Here is a 12,220-nt window from a genome sequence, read left to right as displayed (position 1 = left end):
CTAAAGCTTTTTTCTAATACTAAAGTAATCTTTTACATATAGTATTGTTTACTGTAGCCTTTAACCAGTACTTCCATAGCTATGAACAAAAATAATTTAAAATCTTATATTCATACTGAAAGTTACTAATGTATGATAGAGCAGTTAAGTCCTTCAGAGTTTATAGTAAATTTAATTTTAGTAGTTTGTTAAATTTTGATTTCTGTAAGAATTTAGATGTTAATCTCCATGGGACAGACACTGTCTTCCTCTGATATGCACAGAGCAACAAGTATATTGTCAAAATTTAAAAAGTAATAAGGATTAAGATGCTCTAGTAAATCTATATCTTTCACTGGAATTAATGAAAGTCAAATAACTCTGAGAGGGGGAAAGTTGATTTTTATTATTATTTCTTACATTCCCTAACACACTTTCAAGAACACACTTTTCAAAGGACAATCCAGGGAGGGCTTGCTTACATTTAAGGCTAGCACTCACCCAACCATTACTGAAACTTTTAAAATATATAATCTTGTATTTGTATATATCTTCTTCAGCAACCTATACATCAAAGAAGAGTTTTATGGCTCTTTTCAGTAGATATTATTTCATGACTTCTCTTCAAGCTGCCTGATCATGCTGCTGCAACCAACAGGCAGTCATATATAAGACTTATTTTCACAGTAGTTAGTTTTTATAGGTAGTGTGAAACTGAGTTCTCACAGTGGAAAACATTCATATTCAAAATTCCTAACAGCTTTTTGTTTACTGCAAAGTTGATTGAATAGAATCTAAGTTATTTAATATTTATATTGTTATAGTGCCTAAAGGTCACAATCAGGTTGGTAAGGAAATGTAAGAAATCAGCTCAATTGGATTCTTGACAAGAACATTTCCCAGATTTGTCAAACTTTGCAGTCAGCTTGTGCATAAGTCCAAACGTACAAGTTCTGAAAGATTTTCATATAATGCACAGAAAGATGATAAAATCAGGAGCACAAAGACAGAGAATTTGCATGTCAACTGCACGCTGTCACAGAATGAACTTCCCTACAGCCAACTTAAGAAATTTTTAATTCAATTTTACTGAAGTTTGTCATGGTTTTGTAACAAGTTACACATCTTCTGATTTTTGGAATTTTTCAAAGTGAAGTTCCATCAAGTTAAAAAGTGAAAATTCTTTCTTCAATGTGTACTGAAACATACCTAGCTACTTGTGGCACTTTCTTTGGTTGATAGTGATTGTTGTAATCACGAAAATTCATGACAAAATTTTGCCATTTTGCTCTTTGAAAGCAGGTTTTTTCAAACTGAAAAAAATACAGCCCTAGTCATATTTTATAGGTAACTGGATATTGTATTGGTACAATTGATAAACTTAAAAATACAATGAAGTAAAATTGATGATCTGACGAAGCCATCCACCCTCCCCCTCACCAAGATCCATCTTCCCTAAATTAGGAAGACTTTCTACTCCTCAATGGGAGGTGGCACCAATCAGCACTTTTATTTTCTTCTCTGGCCCCTAGCACTCTACCAGCATGCTGTCCTGTCCAATCTCATGATGTGCCTTTCAATAGGGAACCTTTTAAGGGCAAACCCTCCCTCCTCTATCCCACTGTACAATACTGGACAGTGACTGACATTTAGGGAAGTCCTTTGCACCTGTCCAGGGGCCTGCTACTTATGCTCCTAGTTCAATAGCTGTGCTCTTCAACGATCATATGTATTTTTAATTTATAAATAAATGCCAATTCTAGGCAAGGCCAAGAAAGTAAAGATTGGAAGCTAAAAATTTGGCAGTTGGGGGGGTGGGGGTAAGGTTGGGGTTCCCTTACAGTATGATCCAACATACTGAATGATTAGGAAAGGAACCAAATTTATTTTGGAAAAAAAGTTGAGAACTATCAGATGTCCAATGTGCAAATTACAGTAAAAGAGGAATACCAGGTTGTAAAAGAGGAATAGGATAAAAGACAAAGGGAATCGTGATACGTAAGAGCACCCAATGTGTCTCTTCATTGCCCAATAGGCATTTGGACTATATTTAGTTTAAGGTAAAATAATTGCATAAATCAGTTTGCTTGTCAAACTATTTTAAGCTTACTAGACCAGATACTTCAGTTCTCACACACACACACACACACACACACACACAATCTAGTTGGAATCTTCCAGAGGAAATAAAAACATATGTATTACTTTAAAGTTTTTTTTATTGCTCAAGTAAAAGAAAAGTTGGAAATTTGGAATTCTACAACTTCAGACTACAACGATCAAAACTTTAGGATACATGAATGCACAGAACACTAACTGTTCACCAAGTCCATCCTCTGCTTTATAGTAAATATATCTTACTATTTGACAAATATACAAAGCTAAGTATTTTGATGTCATTACTGTACACTGTATTAGGTAAGCCAAATCTGAGAGAGAGAGAGAGATCGAAGAAAGAACGGTTACTTACCTTCAGTAGCAGTGGTTCTTCAACATGTGTTGTCCACATTGATTCCACCTCTGGTGCGCATGCACCATGCGCACAAGAGCCTATTCTTTTTGGCTAGCAGTATCTACTGGAATCACACCTGTGTTATGGATGTCCTCGCACTCTCCCCTCAACTCCCTCAAGGGCATAAAGGACAGAGCTGGCCCAGCTATTTCTCATTTCCTTTGAGGTTACAGAATTCTGTAGCTCTGACACATGAAAGAAGCAGGGAAGAAGGGCGGATGGTGGAACTCTATGTAGACACAGGGACACAACAACAGTGAGCCACAGCCTGGCCTTGACCCTTCGCAACCAACAGGGACTGCGATTGGGGAGCTCTGTCTATAGAAAGGGATCCTTCCCAGACAATAGAGACCCATGCCAGCCCAGGAACATATCTTCAGATCTTGTGTGTTTGGTTTTGGGATTTTTGCAGTATTGTTCATCTGCCACTCAACCATGGCCCTCACCACACCCCTCTTCTGCATGCTACCACCCATCCTCATCCTGTTGACTCTTCCCTTTCCCTCCCCCTGGCTCCATCTTCCTTTCCTGGTAAACTTCACCCCTTTACAATTCTTCCTACCACCTGTACTTACTCTTTTCCTCTCCACCCCAACCTGCCCCCTCCTCCTGCCAGCGCAAATCCAGGTCCCACATCCAATTTGCGCTCCTCATCTCTGGTGACATTTGCCCCAACCCTGACCTTTCCTCCACCCCCACCATCACCTCCACTCTTCTTGTACTACCATTCCTAACCTCACACACATCCCCTTCCTCCCCTTCTCTTCCTGTCATTTCTAAAAACATCAGTCATTCAGGACCTCTTCCTAGCTCACTCACTCCAGCTCCTGGCTCTCACAAAGATCTGGATCCCTCTGTCTGACCCTGCCTCTGCCGTCACCCTCTTATGGAGGCCCCTCCTTCTCTCACATTCTCTTAGATCATTGTGAGGGTGTTGAGATTCTCCTCTCCTGATCCGGCTGCCATTTTCAACAACCCTCCTCCTCCCTTACCAATCTCTTCCCACTTTTGAATAAAACTGTATCCGATTCCTCTCCTCTCCCCCTCCATGTTGCTGGCAGCTGCCATCCATTCAACTCCTCCCCATCAGCCTTCTCCTCTGATTTCAACTCCTGGCTCTCTCACTTCTTCTCCTCGCAGTCTCCCACACTCATCCACAGCAACTTCAGTTTTTGTGTTGATAACATATCCGACCCCACAGCACCTCATTTCCTTACCCTCACCTCTTCATTTGACCTGCAGCCCTGATTCAGCTCTCCCACGCACCAAAAGGGCCATTCACTTGACATGTCTCCAGGCAGTGGCCTCTCTGTTGTTGAATTCTCCCTCCCTGACCATCACCTGCTCTCTTTCAGCACTTCCAACAGCCCCCATGCCCTATCACCTTGCTTTTCCATGACTTCTCTCCTCCCGCCACACTCTTCTGAATAACTGCATACACAAACAATACTCAACTCTCTCTATGAGGAGGTCTCACAGATCTACCTCTCCAGACCTGTCTCCTTCTGTCCATCTAAAATATTTGCCCATCTCTTTAGCATCTCCTCATGGCAGTCTAGCTTTCAACTCAAGCTCAACAGCACTCTTAATCTTTCCCCCCAAAACCCTCCTCCCCCACCTCCTTTCTCCCTCACTGGACTTTTTAAATAGCCAGCCCAATAATATGTAGGTGAAATACAGGTGTGAAATTGGATTGATTTCAGCCCCGTAAAGTGGAAAAGAAAAGACCAGTTACCTTTTCCGTAACTGGTGGTGTTCTTCGAGTGCTTGCTCATGTCCATTCCATATTAGATGACTCCAGAGCAGAACCCCTGGAGGTAGGTAGGAGTTCGCAGACGTGTAAGACTGCAACACAGCTCTGTTGAACCCAGCATTGTCTCTGGCTGAGTGATGGCATAATGAGCAGTAAACGTGTGAACAGAGGACCATGTTGCGGCTCTGCTGGTGTCCTGGATAGGGATGTGAGCAAGGAAGGCCGAAGACTCCTGTGCTCTCGTCGAGTGGGCTCGGACAATTGGTGGCAGCGGAACCCCTGCCACGTTGTAACAGGTCCTTACACACAAGGTAATCCAATTGGAAATCCTCTGTGAGGATCCTCATCCTATCCGCTGTAGTGATGAAGAGTTGAGTCAATTTTCAGATAGGCTTGGTACGATCTAAGTAGAAGGCCCTCCGGACATCCAGGGCGTGAAGACGCCTCTCCTCACTGGTCTTGTGCGGTTTGGGACGGAACACCAGGAGGAAGATGTCCTGGTTCACATGGAAGGTGGAGACCACGATTGGCAGGACGGCCAGGTGCAGCCGCAACTGAACCTTATCTTTGTAAAACATCGTGTACAGAGGTTGTGAGGTCAAGGCTTTAATATCAGAGACCCATCTTGCCGATGTCACTGCCACCAGGAACGTGACCTTCCACGACAGATGGAACCCAGTGGCTCAAAGGGCAGGCCAGTGAGCCTAGAGAGGACCACATAAAGATCCCACTACGGGACAGGGGCCCATACCTGCGGGAAGAGTCTGTCAAGCCCCCTCAGGAATCTGACCATCATGTCATGGGAAAACACCATCCGTCCTTGGATTGGTGGGTGAAAAGTGGAGATGGTCGCTAGATGCACTCTAATGGAAGAGTGTGCCAGGCCCTGGTTCCTCAAATGGAGCAGGTACTCCAGGACCGCCTGTATGGAAGAACGCGCGAGAGAGATGCTGCGCTCAGATGCCCAGGGAGAAAACGTCGTCCACTCTGGCCAGGTAAGTCAGTTTGGTTGAGGACTTCCTACTCCCCAGGAGGACCTGTTGGACTCCTTCCGAACAGGTCTGTTCCTCCAGGTTCAGCCACGCAGCATCCATGCAGAGAGGTGGAGGGACTCAAAGTTGGGATGTAGGAGCCAGCCGTGGTCCTGTGACAGCAGGTCTGGGTGGTTGGGCAGGGGCCAGGGATGGGCCGCTGACAAGCTCATAAGCGTGCTGAACCAATGTTGGTGAGGCCACGCCAGGGCAATCACGATAACCTGCACTTTGTCTCTCTCAATCTTTGCCAGGGCCCTGCTGATGAGCGGAATCAGATGGAACGCATACATCAGGCTCCCTGACCATGATAGAAGGAAGGCATCAGAGAGGGAGCCCTTGCTCAGACCTTCCCAAAAGCAAAACCTGTGGCATTTCCTGTTCTGTCTGGTAGCAAACAAGTGCACTTGGGGAGTTCCCCACCTTTGGAAGATTATGCAGGCTGCCTCTGGATGGAGCGACCACTCGTGGTGAGAGGAGACATCCCTGCTGAGCTGGTCCGCCAGCACATCCTTGACACTGGGAAGGTGACAAGCTTCCAGGTGGATCGTGTGGCTGATGCAGAAGTCCCATAGACGGAGTGCCTCCTGACAGAAACCTGACGAGCACGCTCCACCTTGCCTGCTGATGTAGAACATCAAAGCAGTGTTGTCCATCAGGACTCATACCACCTTGCCCGACAGGTGGAGCAGGAAGACTCTGCAGGCCAGCTGGAATGCTCGGAGCTCTTTGATGTTTATGTGCAACTTCACCTCCTCTGGGGACCATATCCCCTATGTCTGGAGGCCACCAAGATGCACACCCCAGCCGAGGTCCGAGGCGTCCGACAACAACTCGATGGAGTGAGGGGGGTTGTCAAATGGAACCCCTTCCAGGACTGTTCTGCAGTTGGTCCACCATCGCAGTGAGGTAAGTAACACCTGGGGAATGGTAATGATATTTTCCAGGAGGTCTCTGGACTGGGAATAGACCGTCCCCAGCCATTGTTGCACAGGCCACATTCAGAGCCTGGCATGGCGCACCACTTAAATGCATGTTGCCATGTGACCCAAGAGGCACAGAGAGACCCTGGCTGTAGTCAGAGGGAACGCACAGATTTTCACAATAAGGTTTGTCAATGTGTGGAATGCGTCCAGTGGCAGGAACGCCCTGGGGCGGGGCAGGTCGAGTCGAGGACCGCTCCGATGACCTCTATCCTCTGCACTGGCACTAACTTTGAATTTCTGTCATTTACCAATAGACCCAGAGAGCAGCATGTGTCCTGAAGCATCGCAATGTCCCTTTGGATGTGAGACCTGGAGCTGCCCTGGACAAGCCAGTCGTCGAGGTACGTGTGAATCTGAATACCCTGGCACCCAAGGTAAGCTGCTACCAACAACATGCACTTGGTAAACACTCTCGGTGCTGTCGCCAGGCCGAAAGGGAGGACCGCAAACTGGTAGTGGTGGGGCCCCACCGTAAACCAGAGGAAGCATCTGTGTCCTTGAAAGATCGCTATGTGGAAGTATGTGTCCTTCAAGTAGAGGGCAGCATACCAGTCTCCCGGATCCAGGAAGGGGATCATAGAAGCCAGAAAGACCATGTGGAACTTTAGCTTCTTTAGGTACTTGCTGAGGTCTTGCAGGTCCAGGATGGGCTGTAGACCACCCTTGGCCTTTGGGATTAAAAGTACCAGGAATAGAACCCCTTATTCCTGCACCTGAGAGGAACTTCTTCCACCACACCCAGCTGTAGTAACCCCTTTACCTCCTGCGCAAGGAGACTCTCGTGAGAGGGGTCCCTGAACAGGGATGGGGAAGGCGGGTGGGAAGGGGGGGCGTAGAAAGGAACTGGAGGGTATAACCCTGCTGCACTGTGCTGAGGACCCATCGGTCCAAGGTTATAGCTGTCCAGGCAGGGAGGAAGAGGGAAAGGCAGTTGGAGAACACGGGGAAAGATGGATCCGGGGAATAGTCTCTTGGGAGCACTCTCAAAATGACTGTTTGGCTGGGCAGAGGGTGGAGGCTCAGGCAGCACTTGTAGCCCTTGGCTCATTTATAGGGCTGGTCCTGCCGAGGCCGACTCCCCTGGCCCTGTGGCTGCTGTGGTTTGAACCACTTACACGCCGGGGCTAGGACATAGAGACCCAGGGTTTTTAGGGTGATGTGAGAGTCTTTAAGGCCATGCAACTAGCCGTCTATTTGCTCCGCAAATAGGGGCCGGCCGTCGAAGGGCAGGTCCTACATAGACTGCTGAGCCTCAGTGGACAACCCAGAGGGGAGCAGCCAAGAGGCTTGCTGCATGGAGATAGCAGAAGCCCTGGTGCAGGCAGCAGCGTCTGCCGCTGCCTGGAAGGCTGCCCTGGCTGCAGTCGTGCCCTCGTCAAGGATCGCTCTGAATTCCTTTTTGGAAGCCTCAGGGAGCAACCTTTCAAACTTGGCCATGGCTTGACACATATTGAAGTCATATCGGCCAAGGAGGGCTTGGTGGTTGGCCACTCTCAGCTGAAGGCTGGAAGACGAACAAACCTTTCGCCTGAAAAGATCGAGCCTCCTCGAGTCTTTATTTTTGGGGGTGGCCCCGGGTTGTGTCTGCCTCTCCTTGTGGTTAACCACCTCTACCACAAGGGAATTAGGGGCCGGGTGGGAGTATAAGTACTCATGCCCTTTGGTTGGCATGCAGTACTTGCGTTCGGCCCTTTTAGAGATAGGGGCCAGGGAAGAGGGGGTCTGCCACAGGGCATTAGTGATCTTAGAAACCCCTTCATCAAGGGGTAGAGCCACCCTGGCAGGAGCGAAGGAACAGAGGACATCAAACAGGGAGTCTGAGGGCTCTTCCAATTCCTCTGCCTAAAGCCTGAGGTTAGAAGTGACCCTCTTCAAGAGTTCCTGGTGCATCTTGGCGTCATCCTGAGGAACTGGATGAGGGGGCCCGTGAAAGCCGAGGACGAGGACGATGGACGAGGACAATGCTGGTGCTGTGGGAACCTCCATGTCCATTGGTGGTCCAGGAGCTTGTTCCCCTGGTTCCTCCTGGGCCTGCGGGGTCCTGCCCCCCAAAGTCTCCAGCATCGGAGGGGATACCAAGGCTGCTGGCCTCTCCGAGGCTCCCAACACAATGATACAGCCCTTTCTCTCCATCCAAACAGCTAGAACTCTTGTTCAGTCTCTTGTAATCTTAATTACTACATGTTTTCTGAGGCCTTGAAAAATACAGTCTTGCCCTGCTCAGATCCATTCAGAATGCTACTGCAAAGATCATTCTCTAAACCCATCACTTTGACCATGTCACTCCCTCTTTGAATTCCTCCACTAGTTCCCCCTTTTATATCGCATCAAACATAGGCTGCTTATCTTCACCTTCTAGGCCCTTTACCGCCCACCCTTACACTGCCTATTATCTTATTCATTATCACAACATGAACCCCCGCCTCTGATGCTACCCTCCACAGCCCACTTATTGCATTTTCAAACAAGCACCTTTGCGTTTTCTCCCATGCTGCCCAGTCACACTTTGAAAGAGCTCTCCGTAAACATCCAGAAAACTACCTCATTATCTTCCTTCAAATCCCTCCTTTTGCCACAAGGCCTACAAAATACTTGACAATGGTTAGGCCACCAGTATGCCGAAATTACTGGCTATCACACTGACCAATACTGTCTCATTGTTTCCTTGTACTCCCGTCTGTCTATATCTGTCTTTTGTCTCATGCTTGAATAGTAACCTCTTTGGGGCAGAGACTATTTGTTCTGTGTTTGTACAGCTCCTAGAAGAATGGAGTCCTGGTCCATGACTGGTGCTCCTAAATACCATGGTAATACAAATTAATAAATAATCTCACAGAACCGCAGTTACTGAAGGCAAGCAACCATTCTTTCATCTTCGGGTGACTGTCCACATGGATTCCATTTCTGGTTGTTAAAGCAGTGATCTCATAGTTACTAGACATCCTACTTCAAAAAGGACTGTAGCACAGCTCTACCAATGTGGGCATCTGATCCTGAAGCCTCAGCTAAGGAGTAGCGCTAGTAAAAGTGTGGACTGATCCCCACACAGCCACCTTACACATTTCTGAAATAGGGATGCTGCTTGGAGAAGTCACAGAAGCTGCGTGAGCCCAGATGGAAGGGGTCCTAATCTGCCTGGGTGGATTTAATTTAGCTACCTCGTAACAGGATTTAATTCAGTTGGATGCTCATATAGACAACCTTTGACTGGATATGGCTTGACATGTAACCTTGTCTGCAGAGGCTACAAACAAATCTGGGAGAGCTCTTGAATGGTTTTTTCCTGTCCAGGGAGTATTTCAGCATCTCAGGGTATGTGGTTGGCTTTCCCCTACTTTGAGTGGAGCTTGAGGAAGAAAACCAGGAACTGAAACAACTGATTTAGATGATTCCTAAGAGTCAATTCGTCTTTATGGAACACCTATCAATTATAATTAACTAGCCTAACAAATAATTACACAGTATATATAGTAAGAGGACACTGCAGGGGTTTCTCTTGGTGCCACGGGCAGTAAGACAGAACCAAGGGATGGCTGTACCTGCTCTGCCTTTTATGCCATCAGGTGGGTGGACACAAGGACATCCAGGGTGCAGGCAGAGACCCAACAGACTCTGCTGTCCAAAAAAAATATAGCCTCCTACACATGGGATGTACACGCATCAGAAGTAGAATTAATGTGGACAATCACTCAAAGAACTACAGCTTAATTCTGCTTTTGACTAGCTATGTAGCCTTAGGCACAGCTTTCCTATATATGAAATAACAGACATATTTACCTCACAGAGTGTTGTGAAAATACTTTATAGAGTGTTTTGATGATGTTGGGAAGCGTAGGTACTATGTGCAATGCAGGTCACCATACTAAAGGGAAAGGTATTGTTGCCTTGGAGAGGGAGCACAATAGAGAAAACGAAGCTGATATCAGGTGTCAAGAATATAAGTCTGAAGAAAAATTAAAGTGTTTGAACTTACTTTCAATAGAAAGAAAAAATTTGGAGGTGATCCAGTAGGTTTTCAAATACATGAAACTGAGTAGCAAAGTTGAGAGGGAACATTCTTCACAATGGTATAGAGATCAAAGGCTTGGAAACAATCTATAATAGTTTGGATACTAGGAAAAGAAGGCTCCAACATCCCTATTTCAGATTAAAACACACACACACACACACACGGAAATATTAAGTACATAAGTGATTCTAATAAACTTAAATGTGTTTCTGGAAAAGAGGGGGATTTGAGAAGTAGTGTGAAAAAAGCAGAGTGAAATTAAAATAAGCCAAACAAAGCAGACAAGCATCCGGACCAGATGTTTTTTGCCAGCTGCTAAAATTTCGCATGTAATTTCCTAATGTATGTCATCCCTTCTCCCGGGACCATCTGAGGTGTCCCATAATCCCAGCTGATTAATGCAGTTAAGTGTGTTCAAATAAAATTCTGATATTATTCAACCATAGAGCTTTCTGAAGCCAAATGATATCATCACTCAGATCACCTTGAGAGAGAAAAAAAAGGCACTGTAATCTAGATGCCAGTTCCTTCTCTAAGATTACAGGCCTGCAGGAAGCTTTCATCCAGAAAGCACAACTTTGTACAGTGCAGGTGAAGGTCAGAGCTCACTACTTCAGACTTTTCAACAAATTTGCTAGGAGTCAGAGAGGACTCTGAATGCTTTGATTAATTGTGCTCTTTGTACTGAAAATATCGCTGCACCAGTCTATCCAAAAAGAAAAGAAAAATCTCCCCCCACATTTAAGCTATTAATACACTGTATCTACCCTGTAAATCAGGAAAAAAGCAGTTAAGATAATCATTATCAGGCACGAATATTACAGGTAACAAGGGGCCCAAAAGACTTAAATAGACACTATCCATGGCCCAACAAAAATCGTCTCCCCATCCATGGTTCTTCTATTATAAACTCAATCTGGGGGGTAAAGATGAAAAACTTTGTGGGTATAGTTTTGCAGAATTCCGACTGCTCTACTTTTCAAAGTCCAGCTTGAAACTGTCATCAGTTTCAGTGTTAAACATATACATGCCACTAAGATATTGGAAACATTCTTCTCTAGCTAAATATCAACATGATACAATAACCCATCTGTTTATACTGTTTCCTCCAAACAACAGAAGATCACACTATTCAGCCCAGAGTTACCTACTCCAGTACATAAACCTAACCCAGTAGACAAATTGACATTTCAAATTCCCAGGAAGCGTCTCCTACAATCAGTGCTGTTAGGTCCATACCTGTGGCTCTTTCAGAATATTAGGACAAAAGAGGTGAAGAGACAAAGCAGCTCAAGCCTATTTTAAAATGTACATTTCAATTTATTTTTAAAGCAATTTTAACTCATTTTAGGTCTACATATTAATCACAGATCAGAGAAACAAAGCAAGTTCAATACGTGTAAACCAATCCCATCCAAAATAGCAAGCTACCCATTATTTGGTTCAAAGATTACATGTTAGTTGAACAGCAAGCAGAAAATGGGATGTAGAGCCTAAATAATGAGATAAGTGAGGAAGTTTCTGTACATACAATGCCATCATGACCAGGTTTCAAGCACAGAAAGTTCCTTGAGAAAGGGGTCCTTAACTAAAGCTGCCATGCTTTAGTAGGCCAAGTAGCAATACAGAGAGCTTAAAATTATAGAGGCTCAAATTTAATTTCATTACCACAGAGAACATTTTCTATAATCTTGACTTTATAAATCTGTGTTTATAACAAATGGATCTCTATAGACTGTAGGTATATTTAGGTCTAAAATGGAGTGATGTCCCTAATAATGTGGGACAGTTGAATGCATGGCTAATTTTTGGTAATGGAACCTAGCTATTATTGACCAGTGACCCATGTTTCTTAAGACACCAATATATGCAGATATCTTTTGAACAGCATAGATATCTACAAACATTATTCTTGACAGACCCCCCAAACCTTTTTGTACTCTGTCTTCT

At 45.3% G+C, this 12,220-nt stretch overlaps 1 protein-coding gene across 17 annotated transcripts in view; it reads right to left on the bottom strand.

Moving 5' to 3' along the window:
* Positions 1–12,220, bottom strand: part of ZNF644 (zinc finger protein 644) — a 76,111-nt gene that overhangs the window by 32,685 nt on the left and 31,206 nt on the right. The gene's annotated exons all lie outside the window — the stretch shown is intronic.

This window comes from Chelonia mydas, chromosome 8 (genome assembly GCF_015237465.2).
Source record: "Chelonia mydas isolate rCheMyd1 chromosome 8, rCheMyd1.pri.v2, whole genome shotgun sequence".
NCBI classification, from domain to species: Eukaryota; Metazoa; Chordata; order Testudines; family Cheloniidae; genus Chelonia; species Chelonia mydas.
This window is presented reverse-complemented; position numbering and strand designations above follow the sequence as displayed.